The sequence below is a fragment of the Peromyscus californicus genome, unplaced genomic scaffold, assembly GCF_007827085.1.
Source record: "Peromyscus californicus insignis strain IS unplaced genomic scaffold, ASM782708v3 Scaffold_12__1_contigs__length_115047231, whole genome shotgun sequence".
NCBI classification, from domain to species: Eukaryota; Metazoa; Chordata; class Mammalia; order Rodentia; family Cricetidae; genus Peromyscus; species Peromyscus californicus.
The window spans coordinates 13,887,416-13,907,169 of NW_026294413.1; positions in this window are offsets into that span (position 1 = coordinate 13,887,416).

Consider the following 19,754-nt stretch of genomic DNA (forward strand, 5'->3'; position numbering starts at 1 on the left):
GGTTCATTATCTTTACATCATCCTCATTTGAATATGTCCTAACATTATTTACATTGAAACTTGCATTTTATTTAAATATTTAAATTTGTATAAAACCCAATGAAATTGTTTTCATCTAACCAATTTTCTGTGATTGAACTTTATTCATAAGAATAGTCAAATGTCACACACTTGTTGATTCAGAGGAAAGTACATGATGATATTAAAAACAGTGTAGATGTATACAAGTAAGATGAACTGCAAAGAAAATATGATGTCTAGTTAGAATACATGAGATGTACCTTTTTACTTGTTGCCTCATCCTGACTGAACTCCTACAAGGTAGTGTCATGCTTCTATCAAGAGGACATGTGCATTCTCCTTGCACCAGGTTGAATTACAAATCTTCTCATGTGGATGTCTATACTGTAGTATGCTTTTATGTGATCTACACAGTTCCTTTACCATTGAAGAGTATGAGAGAGGATAGATTTGCATCTAGATTTTAACATTTATTGTTGAGCCTGTTAACTGGAGTTTCAGGATCTGACAGGATGACAATAGTAGTTGGACTTTGGAAGTTTTAATTACAATGAAAGAAGAAAATTAGGTAGTAAGTAGGTGAGCCTGTCTGTAAGATTGTATCTGCATTTTATTTCAATGGATATCAGTAAACAGAATACATTTGGATAAACTATACAGTGTTTCATATACATTTATATGAAGTGGGTTTTTCACTTCTCTGAGAATGTTGAGTCCTATTGTAGTCACTATTAATTTGTAATTGAGAACTGAGAAAGGGAGACTACCAGCGATGGTCTTTGTATATTGGCAAAATTATTAAGGCCGCTCCATGTATTTTGAGAAAATTCAAGGTTAATAAAGCACTATGCAATCTATTTCTAGGAGTCATTGTTACCTGTTGCTGTTTATTTAGCACATCCTTTAAAGTTCGATTGGATCTTTCTATGACTGCTTGGCCTGTGGGATTGTGTGGTATTCCTGTAACATGCTTTATATTGTAATAAGCAAAGAATTGTCTCATTTTATTGGAGACATATGCTGGGACATTGTCTGTCTTAATTTGTACAGGTATTCCCATCATGGCCATAACTTCTAATAGGTGTGTAATCACAGAATCAGCCTTTTCAGAACTCATAGGAGTTGCCCATTGAAATCCTAAATAGGTGTCAATGGTATGATGTACATACTTTAATCTTCCAAATTCTGCAAAATGAAACACATCCATCTGCCAAATTTCATTTCTTTGTATACCTTTAGGATTGCTCCCTGCAGGTAATGGAATTTGGTTATAGATGGAACAAGTAGGACATTTTTTTCACAATGTACTTAGGCTGTTGCCAAGTGATGGAGAAATCCTTCTTCAAAAATTTGCTATTTGCTTGGTATTTCTTATGAAATTTTGAAGCTTCTAGCACATTACCTATTAGTAAATGATCAATCTCATCATTATCTTGTGCTAGAGGTCCTGGCAGACCTGTATGGGATCTGATATGTGTTATATATATATATATGATGTTCCCTTTTTCTGATGATTTCCTGCAATTGTATGAATAATGAAGTTAATTCTTTATTATCAGGAATAAACTCAGCAGTTTCAATATGTAAAACAACTCTCTCTGCATATTGAGAGTCAGTGACTATATTGAGGGGTTCTGTGAAGTCCATCAGTACCATAAGAATGGCATACAGTTCTGCCTTTTGTACAGAGCTGTATGGACTTTGTACCACCTTACTTAAATCTCCTGATTTATATCCTGCTTTCCCTGATTTATTTGCATCAGTATAGAATGTGAGGACTCCAGAAATTGGCTTTTGTCATACAATGTGAGGAAGGACCCATTTGGTCTTCTTTATGAATTCTATTCTCTTGCTTTTGGGATAGTGGTTGTTAATCTCTCCCAAAAAGTTACTGCAGGCTCTCTGTCAGTATTCATTATCTTTCCATAGTGATGAAATTTCCTCATTAGTAAAAGGTACTACAATTTCTGCTGGGTCCATTCCTATCAACTGGCAAAGTCTTAGTTTACCTTTTTGAATCAAATCAGAGATCTTTTCTATATAAGTCTTTAATTTCTTATTTGATTTACGTGGTAGGAATATCCATTCCAATATAATATCTTCCCTCTGCATCAAAATACCTGTTGGGGAATGTCTGGAGGGGAATATGACAAGAATGCATTTAAGTTCTGGATCCACACGATCCACATGTGCTTCTCGAATTGTCTTTTCTACTAGAGCCAATTCCTTTGTATCCTAAAGGTATACAAATAAATGAAATTTGGCAGATGGATGTGTTTCATTCTCTTGGACTATTTAATTCTTTGTCCCCTTCTAGAGTATTAGCCAAATTTTGTAGTCCATCTTTGGGTATTCCCATGATACCCAGTAAGTTGGAAATGCTTCCTAATAACTTTTGAAAATCATTAAGAGTCTTCAATCGATCTCTCCTTAGCTGTACCTTTTGGGGTCTAATTTTTTGTAGCTCTATCTTATATCCTAAGTAGTTAATAGAATCTCCTCTTTGTATTTTTTCAGGAGCAATTTGCAGTCCCCAGAGAGGCAAAACTTTTTTTTACTTCTTCAAACATGCTTTCTAATGTATCTAACTTTGGATCAGCTAATAGGATATCATCCATACAGTGATAAATTATGGATTGTGGAAACTTTACACAAATTATCTCCAATGGTTTCTGCACAAAGTATTGGCACAAAGTAGGGCTGTTTAACATTCCCTGTGGGAGGACCTTCCATTGATATCTCTTGACTGGCTGAGAATTGTTATAATTAGGTACTGTGAAGGCAAATTTTTCTCTATCATTTCCTTGTAAGGGCATGGTAAACAAACAGTCTTTTAAGTCAATAACTATTATAGGCCATTCTTTAGGTAGCAGAGAGGGCAAGGGCATACCAGTCTGTAGGGAGCCCATTGGCTGAATTACTTTATTAATAGTTCTCAGATCTGTCAGCATTCTCCAATTACCAGACTTTTTTTAATAACAAATACAGGAGAATTCCAAGGGCTTGTAGATTCTTCAATGTGTTGAGCATTTAACTGCTCTTAAACCAGCTGTTCTAAAGCTTGTAACTTCTCTTTTGTCAAAGGCCATTGTCCAACCCAGACAGGCTTATTAGTTAGCCATTTTAAAGGTAAGGCAGTTGGTACTTCTGAGAGTTCAAGAGCAGTTGAACTGTTTGTGAACAGCCTGAACGGTTGGTGACTGATTTTTATAGCATGTGATGATATTATTCCTAGAAACATGCATTGGTCTGTATTCTTTTTCTGAAAGTATAGGAATTTTAATCTGGGTATTCCACTGTTGTAACCGATCTCAGCCCCAAAGATTTACTGCTACATTTGCTATATATGGCTTCAGCCTTCCTCTCTGTCCTTCTGGCCCTATGCATTCAACCCATCTCGAACTCCGTTTTATCTGAGATAGGGTGCCAATCCCTAAAAGTTGGACATCTACCTCTTGAAGAGGCCAATTTGGATGCCATGATTTTGGTGTAATTATAGTCACATCTGCACCTGTGTTTACCAGTCCCTCCAGAACCAGGCCATTAATTCGAATTCTAAGCTTTAGTCTTTGTTCATTTACAGAAGTCTGCCAAAATATTTGTTTTATAGTGTTCTTTGTAAACTGTGATCCACCTATCAGAGCTGTTTTATCATCCATTGCAGTATCGGTTTTTACATTAGGCATTGGTTTATTCAGTTGTCCTGGAGAGGAATTTCTTCCACAGTGGCTGGGAATGTTCATACTACATTTGATTTGGGGGCCTGCAAGAGGCTCCCTGAGATGTTTCTTGCCAGTAAAGGATTGTGTCATATATCTATTTTTGATCTGCACTCACTGGTCCAATGTCGGCCTTTGCCACACCTTCTACATAATCCGGGAGGTGGTTGGGGTCTCCTGTTTAGGCTATTCCTAAAAGTTAGGCTATTCTAGGAGTACCCCACGTACAGTTTTTACTTATATGACCTGGTGTACCCCATTTAAAACATTTGGTTACAGGGAACCTTCTTTCACCTCTGGGATTTGTCTCTCCTATCCAAGCCTCATTACTGTAGTTACGAGACTCAACACCTTTAGTATACTGAATCCATTCTTCCAAAGGAGCTGATCTGATCTTTATTGGTGTAAGTATTCTTCTGCATTCTGCATTAGCATTGTCGAATGCCAAGGACTCAGTTAATACTTTTCTTAATTCTTTATCTGATACAGCTTTTGTTATAGCTGTGTTCAGCCTTTGTAAAAAATTGGTGAAGTGTTCGTGCGGTCCCTGAAATATCTTTGTGTATACCTCAGTTGGTTTTCCAGGTTCTGGAATTTTTTTCCCAAGCCTTTAGAGCTGCTGTACGGCATAGGGATATTGTATGCTCATCATAAGCGGCTTGTACGTTCCTGTCAGTGAAGCATCCCTCACCAAGTATTTGATCTTAGGAGATCACAAAACCTCTGATTTTACCTTGTTGTTCTAAATTTTTTGCCTCTTCTCTCAACCAGCTTTTCCACTGTAGCTGCTGGCTATATTCTAGAACAGCTGAAATTAACTGATGCCAGTCATCTGGGATGATTCTATGTGAGATAGACCACGAATTTAACATCTGTCTTATGTATGTGGAGTGTATCCCATACATAACTACTGCTTCCTTTATATTTTTAAAGTCCCTTGTTGAAATTGGTTGTAATGTATATGTATTATATGGCTCAGGGTGTGTGTCATCTGCTGGCTTCTCATGGATGATAACAGGATAAACCATTGTATGAGAGTCATTTGGAGATTTTACAACCTCTATGGTCTTGCCCTTCTGCTTATTAGGTCCCTTGTCATGTTTACTGAGAGTTTCTTCTAAGGCTTGCAAACAAGCACCTAGGGTCTGTTCTAGGGAGTGAACCTCCTCTCTGGCAAGGGACTCCATATTTCTTATGGAATCATAGAAGTTTTTATATTCCTCAGAAACACAAGATTCCATGGACCTTATCTTATCAATTAATGATAATCTTTCTTCCTTATATAGTGTCTGGAGAGTTAGTGTTCTGTCCATTAAATATTCACATTTATTATCAACAAGATCAATTTTTGGTACAAGTCTGTTTTGTAAATCCTGATCAGCAGATTTCAGAGAAAGAATCTTTTTCTTTAAGTTTTCATTGCTATCTTTTAAAGCCTGTAAATTCTGGTTAGCAGATTCCAGAGAGAGAATCTTTTTCTGTAATCTTTCATTGCTATCTTTTAAAGCCTGCAAATCCTGGTTAGCAGATTCCAGAGACAGAATCTTTTTCTGTAAGTTTTCATTGCTATTTTTTAAAGCCTGTAAATCCTGGTTAGCAGATTCCAGAGACAGAATCTTTTTCTGTAAGTTTTCATTGCTATCTTTTAAAGTCTGTATCAGTCCCAATAATGACTCATCTTTGTTCTTGTTATTAAACCAGTGTTTGAACACTGTGTGGATTATTACAATGAATGCCAAAATGGTACAGGCCAGATATGCCTTAGGAAGGTCATATATTTCCAGGAAGATGTCATTCATCATATAGGCAAAAAGGTTTTCGAATTCTTGTGAGGTAATGTTATCAGCCATATTACAAGAATTACTCAAAATTTGTTAGTCAATTTTAAGGTGTAAAATTATCAGGTACTTTTACTTACCTTTCCTGGCTTTGGGGGTGTAGTAGCGCTTTTCAGCCAGCAGGTGGCGTTGGTACAGCTCCAAAGCAGGGCCTGCTGGTGATCTTGGCTGACTGCAGCTCGCTGGAGTTGAGATGGTGGAGCCGGCACCGGCACTCAGGAAGCCGGGGAGTGCCTCTTTTGCTGGTCTCGGTGCTAAGCTAGGGAACTGAGACCGGACTAGCTGCTCCCTTTTTGGAGAATGGAACCATGTAGGCGTTCCCTGGTTATATGGAACTTTGCAGGCAGGTTTAGGTACCCGCCAGCCGGGGAGGAGGCTGAGGGTGGGAGCCACCCAGGCCTTTGGAATTTGCCCCACGTGAGGGCCAGATATTGGTGAAATTATTAAGGCCACTCCATGTAGTTAAAAGGAGATTTATTTAATGGCATATCTTACAACTTAAGGGATACGTAGTTCGTGGGGTCTGGGGAAGGTGTATTGCAGTCCAGCAGTGTTCTCTGGAGCTCTACTTGGCCCACCTCCACCGTCCAGGGTCCCAGAACAGAATGAGAGCACCATCCAGCCCGATCTCAGGTCTCCAGGCACCTCCCTTGGCCCCGCCTTGTAGGCGTGACAGTTGCCGAAATCTCAATGTGGGTTGGAACTTCCAGATCAAAGCTGGAATGGCTACCCACTGCATTGTGCCCTTCAGAAACATAAACCATATCCAAAAGATAATAATATTGCTTATTAACATGGAGTAAAGATGCCTACAGTGGGAAAGAAAAGATTGGAATTCAGCCATGGAAAGTTGAGTCAAGGAGAGCAATCTTAATTGAAGAACTGTGTCAATTTCCCAAAGGGAAATTGCATGTTGTGAGTGTCTGATTTGATGATGTTATTTCTATCTTTTGAAATGTGTTCTTTTACTTGGAAGCCTGCTTTGCCTAGAACTCTCTATTATCAATGACTGTCAGCTGCCTCAGTGAGGCTTCTTCTATAAGTTCTTGATGCACGCTTTGAGCATTTGACTTGATATATTGTTATTTGTTTGCATACCTAACATCTCAGTCATATATACATATATATATATATCAGTCATATATATATCCATCTGTCTAATCTATCTACCTATCTACCTATCTCTATCTATCTATCTGCCTATCTACCTATCTCTATCTATCTATCTACCTACCTTCCTATCTATCTATCTGTCTGTCTGTCTATCTATCTATCTGTCTGTCTATCATCTATCTATCTGTCTCTCTATCTATCATCTATCTATCATCTGTATCTATTTACCTACCTACCTACCTGATATTAGATAATTTTTCTTTTCCTTTGCTTGTTATATAGTTCATAAACTCACTCATCCCAAACTGCAAATATGGCTATCATTGTTAGTTATCAGACTACACAGGATAACAATAATTCAAGTATAACATACTAGGATAATCATTCTGTTCTTGCCTAGATATGGAAAGGAATATTCCAGAAATAAACAAAAAGGAAAACTATACCAAAATAACAACAAAAGATAATGTAACAACCAACTGTTGTTGAAAAACAACTCTAAACAATATTTTGCTTGCATTTTTTCACTAATTAGACCTGGAAAATAAAAAAGTAAGTTGATGAGAAAATATAATTATCATGTGCATTATGCAAAAGTCCATTTAGTCATGTACTTGAGGCACAATTGCATTATGAAGAATAGATAAAATATGGACATCTGTTTTATAGCAACTGTTTCAATTATCAGAGAACTATATTTTCAAATCACCTCACCATTACCAAAGGGGATTTGCACCCTGGGAGAGTTAAAAAAACTCTCTATCTAGCCTGCTGGGTAACCTTTTGTTTGAAGCAGAAGGAGGGAGTCGGTGGAGCCTGAGTTGAATGCTTTGAGAAATGTTACTGAATTAATTGAAGTATGAGGGAGGTAGAGACAGCATAAAAATGTTTTCTCTTTTTTAATTTTCCTAAAGTTACACTCTCAATTTCCTTTACTAATTCAGTAAAAAATGGGCTTTATAGTCCATAGAGTACAATAATTTCTTGTTCTAGTAACAAAACGAAATATAGATATTGTTAAATTTTTGTAGAATCCAAGGCTATCTTTAGCCATAAATATTACAGTAGAGATGAGGACTGTCATGGCCTTTTGGTTTCCTACTTATTTTCATTGTTTCTATGGATGACGGGTGGGTCTTGGCACATTTAGATGGGGATGACATACTGAATGGATTCACAATGGCATGCTATATTGTTGTCTACTAGCAGAAATTTACAGTCATTTAAGGTCAACTCTGTTGCCTTTGTGAAGCAGCTTTTGAAGGATGGTCACCATTGTGACCTCTGGCAGCTGGTGAGATGCAACATGAACCTCAAGAAAATATAATGAATCTCTTTAATATGATACTGTTTTAGTTTCAATTATTAAACTTACCATAATCAATGCAAATCATCATTAATAAATGAAGTCGCAACCGCCATTCCACTCCCTGTGTAACTGCCTATTCTTTTAGGCTCATTTTATCTGAATGCTGCTTTAACTGAGTCTTCCAAAGGGCAGTATCTGTTTTAGCTGCCATAAAATGAAATGAATGTAGCAAGGATAATTCATTCCTCTAGATGAACGCACTACTTGGCTTTTTTGTTTCTTCTTATTCTGTTATCCATTTTCAAAATTATTCTTTTCAAACACCTCACCAGCAAATGAAACTATTAATTGCAGTTCATGATTCACTATAAACCGAATCAGTATAAATCTAACTATTTCTTTTTTCAAAGAGACTGTACAACCAAATGTACTATTCAAAGTTTTATCCACTGGGAGTTCCTTTCTCATTGTCTTTAGAAGATGTTTCCAATAACGGACTATGTTGCTGCATTTGTCTATTTGAAGTCTAACATAATTAATGAGAGCCACTGTTTTGAAAGTCAAAAAACTGGGCAGGCATTGCTTGGAAATTGAAAGAATGTTCACATCCTCCAAGCTGAAAGCATATTAAATAAATACTTTGGACTGAAGATTATTCATTTATTTAAGATAGGTAACTATATTTGTATTAATCAAAATAGATGATAGTCCTTAATTGCATTTTAAAATATGATTTTATGAGCATTATTCCTCCTCCCATCCTGAACTCAAAAGCAAGTGTTTATGGTACCTACCAATTTCTGCTCCCCATTGCTGTCTTGTTATAATTTAATATTACATAGATTTGTAACATTGGCCCTGCATTCAGAAAATGCATATAATCCCAACTTCCAACAAAATCTTTCCAAACCATAAAATATATGTAAAATATTTCTCTTACATTTGAAAATATCCTAGGAAATGCAGACTGGTTACTCTCCTGACACAATGGTCCACTGGTGTTTATTTTTCTCCATTGGCAAGGTTTTCAGGGCAAACAACCTACATTTTCTGTACTAAAGGATAACTAATGACCCATCTACCCTGGAAATAAGAGACAGTACTTTTCTCTTGAGAGGCAGGAGGATTTATCTATATAGAGCCATTTATTTCACTTTGAGTGTGGAGAATAGCCAAAGATTCTGTGCTCTCATCAGAGGATAAATTTGCATTCTAGAGTAAATTTAAGCTGTCTTCAAACTGTGGAAGAGACAGTATGAAAACTGTCCCTAATAAGTTCTGAGTTTCATTGTTCTCTGATTTTTCCTCTACAGTATAAAAAGTGCTATGTGAACATGTGACAATTGACTTTCCTCAAACTATGCAGTAAGGCATTAAGATAAAGGAAGTTGGCCAAAGATGGTATTAATCTTATAACCCTCAAATGTTCCCGGGGTTTACGCATTCATATACCACTAAATAACTGTATATTTGTGTTTCATCTGTCATCTAGGCATATCTATCTATAGCTCTATGTATCTATCTATCTATCTACCTGTCTACTTATCTACCTACCTATCTATCCATCAATCCATCTATCTATCTAAGTAGGTATAGATAGATATACCTAGATGACAGATGAAACACAAATACACAGTTATTTAGTGATATAAGAACACAAAACATCGGAATCTTTGAGGGTTATCAGATGGTTTTATCAGCTTAATACCATCTTTGGGCCAACTTCCTGTATCTTAATTCCTTATTGCATAAAGTGGGGAAAGTCAGTTGTCAAATACACATGTAACACTAATTATACTACAAAAGAAAAAAATAGAGAGCAATGAAACTCAGGTCTTATTAGAGACAACTTGCTTATAATCTCTTCCACAGTTTGAAAAGAGATTATGTTTACTCTGGAATGCAAATTCACCCTCTGGTGAGAGCATAGAATCTCTTGGAGGCTTACTCTTTTCAGATAGGAAATGGAAGGGGATTAGTTCCCAGGAGAGAGAGGAGGTGATGGGGAGCTGGGAGGCCTGGAGGGAGGGGAAACTATGGTTAGGATGAATTGAATGAAAAAGAATCTATTTTCAATAAAAACAAGAAGAGAAAAAAAAAGAAACTTTGCATGAAAAAAGGTTCAATAAAATAATGAAACTAAAATTAAATAAATAAATGATTCAATTCAACACACACACACAAAAGTATGTAGGCCTATAAGAGACAACAACCAAAGACAACATAAAAATATACAGTAAGACAAAGGTAAAAGTCCTTACACCAAAGTTAGCAAAGGTAATCTAATATAATCAAAAGAGTTCCAAGAGGAGGCAAAAGAGTCACAGAAACACCTGTTCCCACTTCTAACTGCTCACCCCCCCAAAAAAAAAAACAAGCTAATAGTCATAACATATACACAGAGGACATGGGTAAGACCCATGCAGGCCCCCTGCCTGCTGCTTCTGTCTTGATGAGCCCATATGAGCCCTGATGTCTCCCCTTCCTCAGTTTCTCACAGAATGGATAATGGAAATATGGTACATTTACAAAATGTACTTTGATTTTTAAGTTTTATTTTCAATTTTTATAAGTAACACATGGTAAGCACATTTCATTTTTGAAAACCATCCATACATAATTCATGAAACATACTATTAGAACATCAATTCATAAGAATAATTTAAAAATTAAAAATCAATGTCTTATTGGTAATGTGCTGATTGCCAAGATACCATGCTGTCTATTCCTTATCATTATATTCTCTAAGATATAAGCAATTATGTACATTACATGTGCCAAGACTGACAGGTATTTCTCATATATCTCTAAAATTTGCTACTAAACTATGGTACTTGATTTGGAAATGTCACAGTGTTAAACCAAAATGCAACTGAAATCTCACAGATTGTATTTTGGCAACATCTCAGCGAGAGTTTGCAAATTAGATAATAATTTTGTGATACATATCATACAAGAAAGGGAAATATAAAATGAAATTGTTTGCTTTCAATAACTTTAAATTCAAGAATTATAGGAACATCTCTTTCAAATAGCTTATTTTTCTAAAAGATAAAATCCATTACTACAATAACTTTAAAAGCATTTTAGTACTTATCTTGATCAAAAAGTGAATACATTTATTATGAAGTGATTTATATTACCTTGGTGCCAACTTTAATGAAAAAATTTCCTTGAAAATTAAGTGATGTCAATTTGTAGGCACAATACAATTTCATTTTAAAGTAAAAAAAAAAAATACCTTGTTATTAGTTAGTCTTAATTTTCCACTTTACACAATACAGAAAAAAAACTGGAAATGGATATTCAATGGAAAACTGACTACATTATGTTGACTTGTGTTATGGTTGAGAGGAATTTTCTTAACTGAAATAACCAAAGTAGAAATGTCCCCATGGAGTTTGGGCCTATCTAGTCTCCTGAATGAATAAAGGCAGGGAGGTAAGAGATCTCTAGTGTGCACGTAGAAATTCTCTGCTGTTGACTGTGAATGTAATTTGCCTAGCTGCATCAAATTCATGGTGCCTTGATTTTCCAGCAAAATAATAACAATAACCAAAAATAATGACCCAAATAAACCTGTCTAGTTTAAATTGTTTTTGTCAAGGAATTTATCATAGAAATAAGAGAAGAAGTAAGACACAGGTCTTGTAATCAAGCTTTACATTTAAAAATAAATGGGGACACTATTGGCAGCAATACATAGACTTCATTCAATAGTACATTACAAAATGATCTTAGAAAATATTTAATATATTTAATTGTATGATATTAAAAACAGACTGAAATATAGAATTAAATATTAAGATCTTATAGACAACTAGCTATGTTTTTAAGGAATAAATAATCATTGTACTGGGGATAGGGAAGAGCAGAATACTATTGGATGGGTACAAAATGAGGTTTAGTAAATTAAAGAATTTTTGCAAATCTAGGTAAATTATAGGGAAGTGAATGAAAACAATAAAATATGTATATGTATATATATATATATATATACATATATACATATATGTAATTAGGGTATATAGAAGTCCAAAGTTCTTTACTAAGATTTGTAAATGTAATCAATTTATCTGAAACATATTTTCAGCATTGATACATTTTTTAAACATTATTACATCTGGTGACATTTATAACATATTAAAATCAAGATCTAAAATGTAGTTCTACCTCCACATTCAAATCAGTAACAAAAATGCAAGCAAAAAACTGAGTCCAGAAAGATGGGAATTAATATGCAAAGCAGTACATGTGCATAACAAATTTATAGTCACCTTAGAAAGGATGGCAATTCCAACACATATATCAGCAATAGTTAGCTATGATCACATTACAATAAATGAAATAAACCAACCACAAAAAGACAAAAACAGTGGTTCCTATTACCCAGACTGCTCTAATGAAACACTTTTATAGAATTGGTGATTGCTATTTAAGTGGATACAGCTTCAGTTTAGTAAAATGAAAATTGTACGTTGGACATTGGTTATATGGTAATGTGAATTTTCATAATAGAATTATGAAACACAATTATAATAGAAAATTTTCACCACGATCTAGTTTATTTTGAAAAAACAAAAGTATTCTAATTATATTCCCCATTATTTTCAAATTTAAAGAATTTATCACATGAAAACTATATTATCTTTAATACTGTATAAAATTTATTAAATAAGTCCAAGTCACATTTATACTTAAATCAATGATGACATGAAAGAGAAGCCAAGTGTATTGTAGGGATATTGACACATACCAATGTATGGAAAAACAGTGGAATTTCCCTCAAAATTTTGAATCATAAAGAGAAATCAATCAGGTGTTAGCTGCTATACAAAAAAAAACCCTAATATAACAAATGTGGACAGTTAACTTTACAACTGATTTCTATTTGACAACCAGTTAATTACGGTGAGAAAATTAATGAGTATATTGTATATTTTTGTATGTCAGTATATAATCTCCTCACTTTAATTTATCATGTCATCTAAAAATATATCTGAATCTTCAATCAGTGAATATGTAGTGGAATGTATTCAACTTTGTAGTATAGTTTATATATGACTCCTAATTGCTTTAAACAACTATAGTTATTCCTGATTTCACTCCTGAAGTTTGTCATGAATATAATACTGGGTTACTTTAATGTGTTTCAACTTTCATTATTAGAAGATTTAAAATTAACATTTCTATCTTATGCTTTCAATTGTTTTTCTTTTTGAAACTACTTAACACTAAGTTGTATGCTGTTGTGAACAGCGGCATCTCATCCTTCTTCAACTTTAACAATCATTTAATTGCTATGACAAAAAAAATTGACTTACAATGTTATTTCACCTATTGTATAAATATCAAATATGTCCTTTTATCACCTTAACTGTAATACTTCTAGTTAAATGTGATATAGACTATAATTAATTTCTTGGGTTAAACTGACATTTTATTCAAATAAATTAGAATGTAATAAGTTTTTTCATGAATCCTTCTTTTTATTTCTTAGTTATTAGAAATTTTCATACATGTTTTGGTCATATTCATTCCCAACCAACTTTTTCCAGATAAACTCCACTTCCTACATTTTGTTCTTTATTAATTAACTCATCAAGACTATTTTATTCTGCATAAATATTCTTTTTTTATTATTTATTTATTTATATACCATTTTCTTTCTTTTTATTATTAAGAAATTTCCTATTCATTTTACATACCAACCACAGATTACCCCTTTCCTTCCTACTCCTGCCCCCCAATCTTCCCTCCAATCCATCCCCCATTCCCACCTTCTCCAAGGCAAGGTCTCCCATGGGGAGTTAGCAGAGTCTGGCACATTCAGTTGAGGCAGGTCCAGGCACCCCATGCCCCTGCATCAAGACTGTATATGGTATCCCACGACAGGCACTGGGCTCCAAAAAGCCAGATCATGCATGGACAATGGATCCCGATCCCACTTCCTGGGGGCCCCTTAATCAGGTCAAGCTACACAAATGTCTCACCTATGCAGAAGGCCTAGTCCAGTCCATGGAGGCTCCACAGTTATTGGTCCACAGTTCATGAGTTCCCACTAGTTTTGGTTGTCACTGTACATTTTCCCATCATGATCTTGATGCCCCTTCCTCATAAAATCCCTCTTCTCTCTTCAACTGAACTCCTGGAGCTTGGCCTGGTGTTTGGCTGTGGATCTCTGCATCTGCTTCCATCACTTACTGAATGAAGGCTCTGTAATGACAGTTAGGGTATTCACCAATCTGATTACTAGTGTAGGCCAATTCAGGCACCCTCTCCACTATTGCTAGTAGTCTAAGATGGAGTCATCCTTGTGGATTCCTGAGAACTTCCCTAGTACGCTGTTTCTCCCTGTCCCCATGATGTCTCCCTCTATCATGGTATTTCTTTCTTTGCTCTCCTACTCTGTCACTGTTCCAGGATCACTTCTAGGCCTTCTGGCTAAGATCAGGTATGTAAATATTCTTGAGTGTGTGGTCTTTCAATGGAATGTGGTCATCTACCAGAGACCACACCCTTAGAGAAAACTGTCTGTCTTCCCAGAAGCTAACAATTGCCAATAGTGCCATTGTTCTGGGTGGGATTGTATGCACAACTGCCATCTCTCTGCTGTGAATTAATTTGTCTTGGGCTTGCAAAGGTAATGAATAGCTGTCCTATGTGTCCAAAAGACTTTACTTCCCTGTATTCATGTAGAGCCTCTGACTCTTACATTATTTCCAAACCCTTTCTGCAATTATTTGTGAGCCTATAGAGAAAGGATGTTCAACCTTAAATACTTAGAAGTTTTCTTATGAGCTGACTTGTTACAAAGACTAGTTCTGTGAGCAGTTTAGGATATAGCATTTTATTGCTCCCAGAATGCTGTTCAAAGATCTTGTTGGAATTGTCCTGGTCCCTTTGTTTTGGATAAAATGTGAAACAGCATGAGCATTCTAAACATGTGTGTTTCTGTGAATTTGAAATGAGGCCTCAGTGTTCTTAATTCTTTGTCTTCTATGTAACCTTCTGTCATTCTCTTGCTTCTTTTTTGTTTTAAATTCTCTTTCTTGTTTTAAATTTATTTTCCCCTTCTTTCCCCTACAACTTTGCCCATGTACTCTCAAACTTCTTACTATATCTTTAATTATTATTGTACACATTAAAAACACATATAAAACATAATTGTGTGTGTGTGTGTGTGTGTGTGTGTGTGTGTGTGTGTGTGTATACAAGAGTGATAACAAATCAGGGAGCTCATCTCTGGAGAAAGCTGGCTATTCATCTCTCAGAAGCCGTTGACTGCCTGTAGTTCCTCATCTAGTAGTGAGACCTTGTGACTTTTTCCCAGTTTGTATTGATAAGTCAAGGATTTTTGGCATTTTGCGTGTCTTCTTTAGGGCACAACATTGTTGATGTTTCATGAGAGTGCTTTTTATCTATTCAAATACATGATATCAATAAGAGTTTTCTGGTTTTATACCAAATTGACTCCCATTTCACCCTGTGTTTTCTCAGTTTATTTTTCTATGCAAAGAACTGTTTACATAGAGAATGGAGGTAACAGGAAAGCTGAGTTTATGTTATTTACACATAATTATCAAATAACTCAATCATATAAAAATTCCAAATATTTATGCTGTAATCAACCTCTTTATGTCTAATATCTATTTCAGTCTTATATTATTTCTTATAGAACTGCTAATTTAATTTCCTGATAAATTCATCACTAAGGAGAATACACCTATAGCCATACAAAAATCTCTTGGGCAAGACATAAAAAGATTCATCAAATAGGTACATTAAGGCTCATTCAATCAATCCTGGTCTGGAATCTGAGGAAAATATTAGTTACTCTGTAATCTTTCTCTACTTGGCCATTCAAGGTAGTCCTTGTATTATGCACAAAATATCAAAAATGGTACATTTCCTAAACACATAGTTATACAAAATGACATTGGGTTACACATGATTTAATTGTTGGCTAAATGAGTTCATGGGAACCCACAAACACTCTAGGCAATGTCCAAGACCATAGATTACTATGGTGATATTGTGTTCTTCAAAATATTGTGCATCCTAATAAACTTATTGAGGGTCAGAGAACAGAACAGCCACAATATTAAACATAGAGGATAGGCAGTGCTAGCACACGCCTTTAATCCTAGCATTCAAGAGGCAGAGATCGGATTTCTGTGAGTTCAAAGCCACACTGGAAACAGCCAGGCATTGTGATACACGCCTTTAATCCCAGGAAGTGATGGCAGAAAGCAGAAAGGTATTTAAGGCTTTTGAGTAGCATGAGCAGGCTTTTTGGAGCCCACTTCTATGATGGAATACCACACACAGCCTTGAGCCAAGGGGAGTGGCTTGAACCTGCCTCTACTAAATGTACCTCCCTATGGAAGGCCTTAACTTCTTATAGGAGGGAATAGGGGGTGGGTTGGGAAGGGAAGACTGGAGGGGCAGGAGAAGGCAAGAGGGGGATCTTTGGTATGTAAAATGAATCATTTTTTTTCTTAATTAGAAAAAAGTTCAACACACACACACACACACACACACACACACACACACACACAAAGAAGTCTCCATCAAATCCCTCCTTTTAGGGCTCAGGGAATGCTTCAGAAGAGGAGGTAGAAAGAGGGTCAGAGACCCTCTTGGTAATGGAGGATACCAAGAAAACAAGACCCTTTATAACAATAGGAATGATTCACATGTGAACTCACAGAAACTGAGGCAGCATACATTGGTCCTTTAGGGGTCTGCACCAAATGAGATCCTAAAGCCAAAAGGAGAAGTAGACAGTAATCCAGAAGCTATCGCTAATTGAAGACCACTTGAAAATGAAAGCTAAGTTGTCTCCAGAGGTCTATCCCTGGTAAATAAACTACTGTTGTGGGTAGGCTGCATGCCCAGGAGTAGATGGCAAAGAAAAATTGAACTAAATGGTATCTTTGGAGGTTCCTTGCCTCTAAATTATGTCAGTGATTTTCCTTTTTGAATATTTTTTAAAAATCTTATCATTTATTTATTTTTCAATTCTGTATTTTATATAATATATGCTATATATACTATATAATATAATACTGCAGTTCCTTTGTGTATGTATTATGACTTCCTGTGTTTTATGGGTTTCCTGAATCTGTGAAGAAATGGGTCTGGGCATTTACATTTCTTTCCCGTGCATTTTCTCAGGCTCTTTTCCCTTTATTTGTTCCTTTTTTCCTATTTAAATGTGTTAGTTTTTGTTTTATTATGTTTTATTTCACTTTATTTTAGAAGCTTATTTGTTTTCTAAAAGAAGACAGAAAAGTGTGGATTTTGTGGTGATATATGATGTCTCCACATATATTGTGTACCCTAATAAAAATTATCTGGGGTCAGAGAACAGAACAGCCACTAGGTTAGACATAGAGGCCAGACAGTGGTAGCACATGCCTTTAATCCTAGCATTCCACAGGTGGATCTCTGTGAGTTCAAGGCCACACTAGGAACAGAACCAGGTGTGGTGGCACAAACCTTTAATTCCAGCACTTGAGATTTCATGTCTTTGCTTGGGAAGGACACATGCCTTTATTGCAGGACTTGAGATCTCATATCTTGCTTGGGAAAGACACACACCTTTAATCCCAGGAAGTGATGGCAGGAAGCAGAAAGGTATAAGGCATGAGGACCAGGAACTAGAGGCTTTTAAGCTTTTAGGCTTTTAGCAGCAGTTCAGCTGAGATCCATCTGGGTGAAGACTCAGAAGCATTCAGTCTGAGGATTGGTGAAAACAGGATCAGCTGAGGAATTTGCGAGGTAAGGCTGGCTGTGGCTCGCTCTGTCTCTCTGATCTTTCAGCAATCACTCTAATAACTGACTCCTTTGTTTTTATTAATAAGAACATTTAGCAATTCATGTTACAGGATTTGGATGGGAGGATAGGTGGGGAGTAAGTGGGAGGGATAGAGAGAGGAACTAGAATTAGTATATATTTTGTCAAATATGCATATCGAATCATTTTCTGTTAACTAAGAAAAAATAGTCATAAAAATAGGAAATCTAGTTAATGTCTTTATGTGGTAAGACATTCTAGGGTCACAGTTTCATATAAAGTGTCATGATGTGTCTAGAAATCCAATGCAGTAGGAATTATGGATATCTTCCTATAACTGTAAAAAGCAAAAAAACCAAGAATACAATTATGAGATTAGTTCCAAAATCAGTGCCAATCTAAAACACAAATCACAAAATTTCAATCTTTAAAAAATAAGTGAATAAATAATTTCTATTAAAATGGAAGTCAGAGGTAAACGCAATGTAAAAATTTTGCTTTATATATAATAATGTAAATGTCAACATTCTAGAATTCTTTGTGCATATATATTACAATTAAAATGAAGGAACTTGTGAGCCTCTAAACAGTCAGTCACTACCAATAAGAAGTTTCGAGGAGGAGAGAATGGGAGAAGCCAGGAGAGACGATGAGAGGGGAAGGAAGAGAGGAGGGAGGAAGAGGGGAGGATAGGAGAGAAGAGAAACAGAGGAGTGGAAAGAAATACCGAAAATCGTAGAATGTCAGTTCAATGCATGAAATTCCTAAGTTCATATAGAATGCATGTAATGATATGAATTTGTATCAATCTATCCTGTAAAAAAACTAAAAGTATAATTGCTTTCTTTTAAATAAACTCCTACAAAATTTATGAGAAATATTGTGCTTGCTGTTTTAAAGTTGTGTTATATGAATTAAACTAAGATTCCTTGGTTTATTTATATTTGATTTTTATTAATTTGATGGGTTTTTAATCATTGATATTCTTGAGTGTTAGTAGCTATTTTAATGCAAACTATTCTCAAATGTTTGCTCTTGATGAAAGGATGCTCTGTTGCTTAGGAAACAGGTTCAGTTCTCAGGTCCATTTATTCAGAACATTATTCTTTTCTTAATTATACAGGTCATAACTTTTGTATTTCTCCTAAGGTTCCATTTTACCTGAGTGAATAAACAATTAGAATTGTACTCTGTAATAAATGTTAAAGCTATGAAAAAATATGACAGGGCAAGACTTTCTAAACTATTGAGGCGTAGAAAATTGACTCAGTGAGTTTTGGGTTTCTAACTCAAGACAATTCCAGATGAATAATGTGTCAAAAATTATGATGATGACTAGATCCCAGGAGTTATGTGTTTAACGCATAGCAATACACAATTGACTTTCTAATGTGCAGATTTATTTTGCTTGTCTTATTAGATTGTCCAAATAACTTTACATTTTTGGAGGTTGTAGCTTCTCTATTATTTTCAATATAGTTTAATTAAAAACAAATATTCTGATAATGTCAACAGAAAATAACAATAAAATGTCTAGTCAATATTTGATTGTTGGCACCTGACATTGAGTTTTGGAGATATATTATTAATAAAATAAAGTCATTGGAAGTTATAGTTTTGAAATACCAGTATAGATACATGTGTTTAACATATTTGTTGTATTTTTTTATTTTTTTATAATAGATTAAATATCTTTCAACTGCAAGTTCATTATATGTTTTTGTTACTGAAGGATGAATATAGCCTGTGTAATTGTGATTTACAACCTGATATTCCTTCAGTCTTTATAATATATAAGAGCAAGTGATTCTATTTTGAATAAATTATTGTTTAGAATTTTATATTTAGTTAATTTGTGAAATATATGTCCTATATGTATTTATGTTGATCAATATTTAGAATTTCAATTTTAAAATTTTACTAACATTAATGTATGGATATTTATAATCACC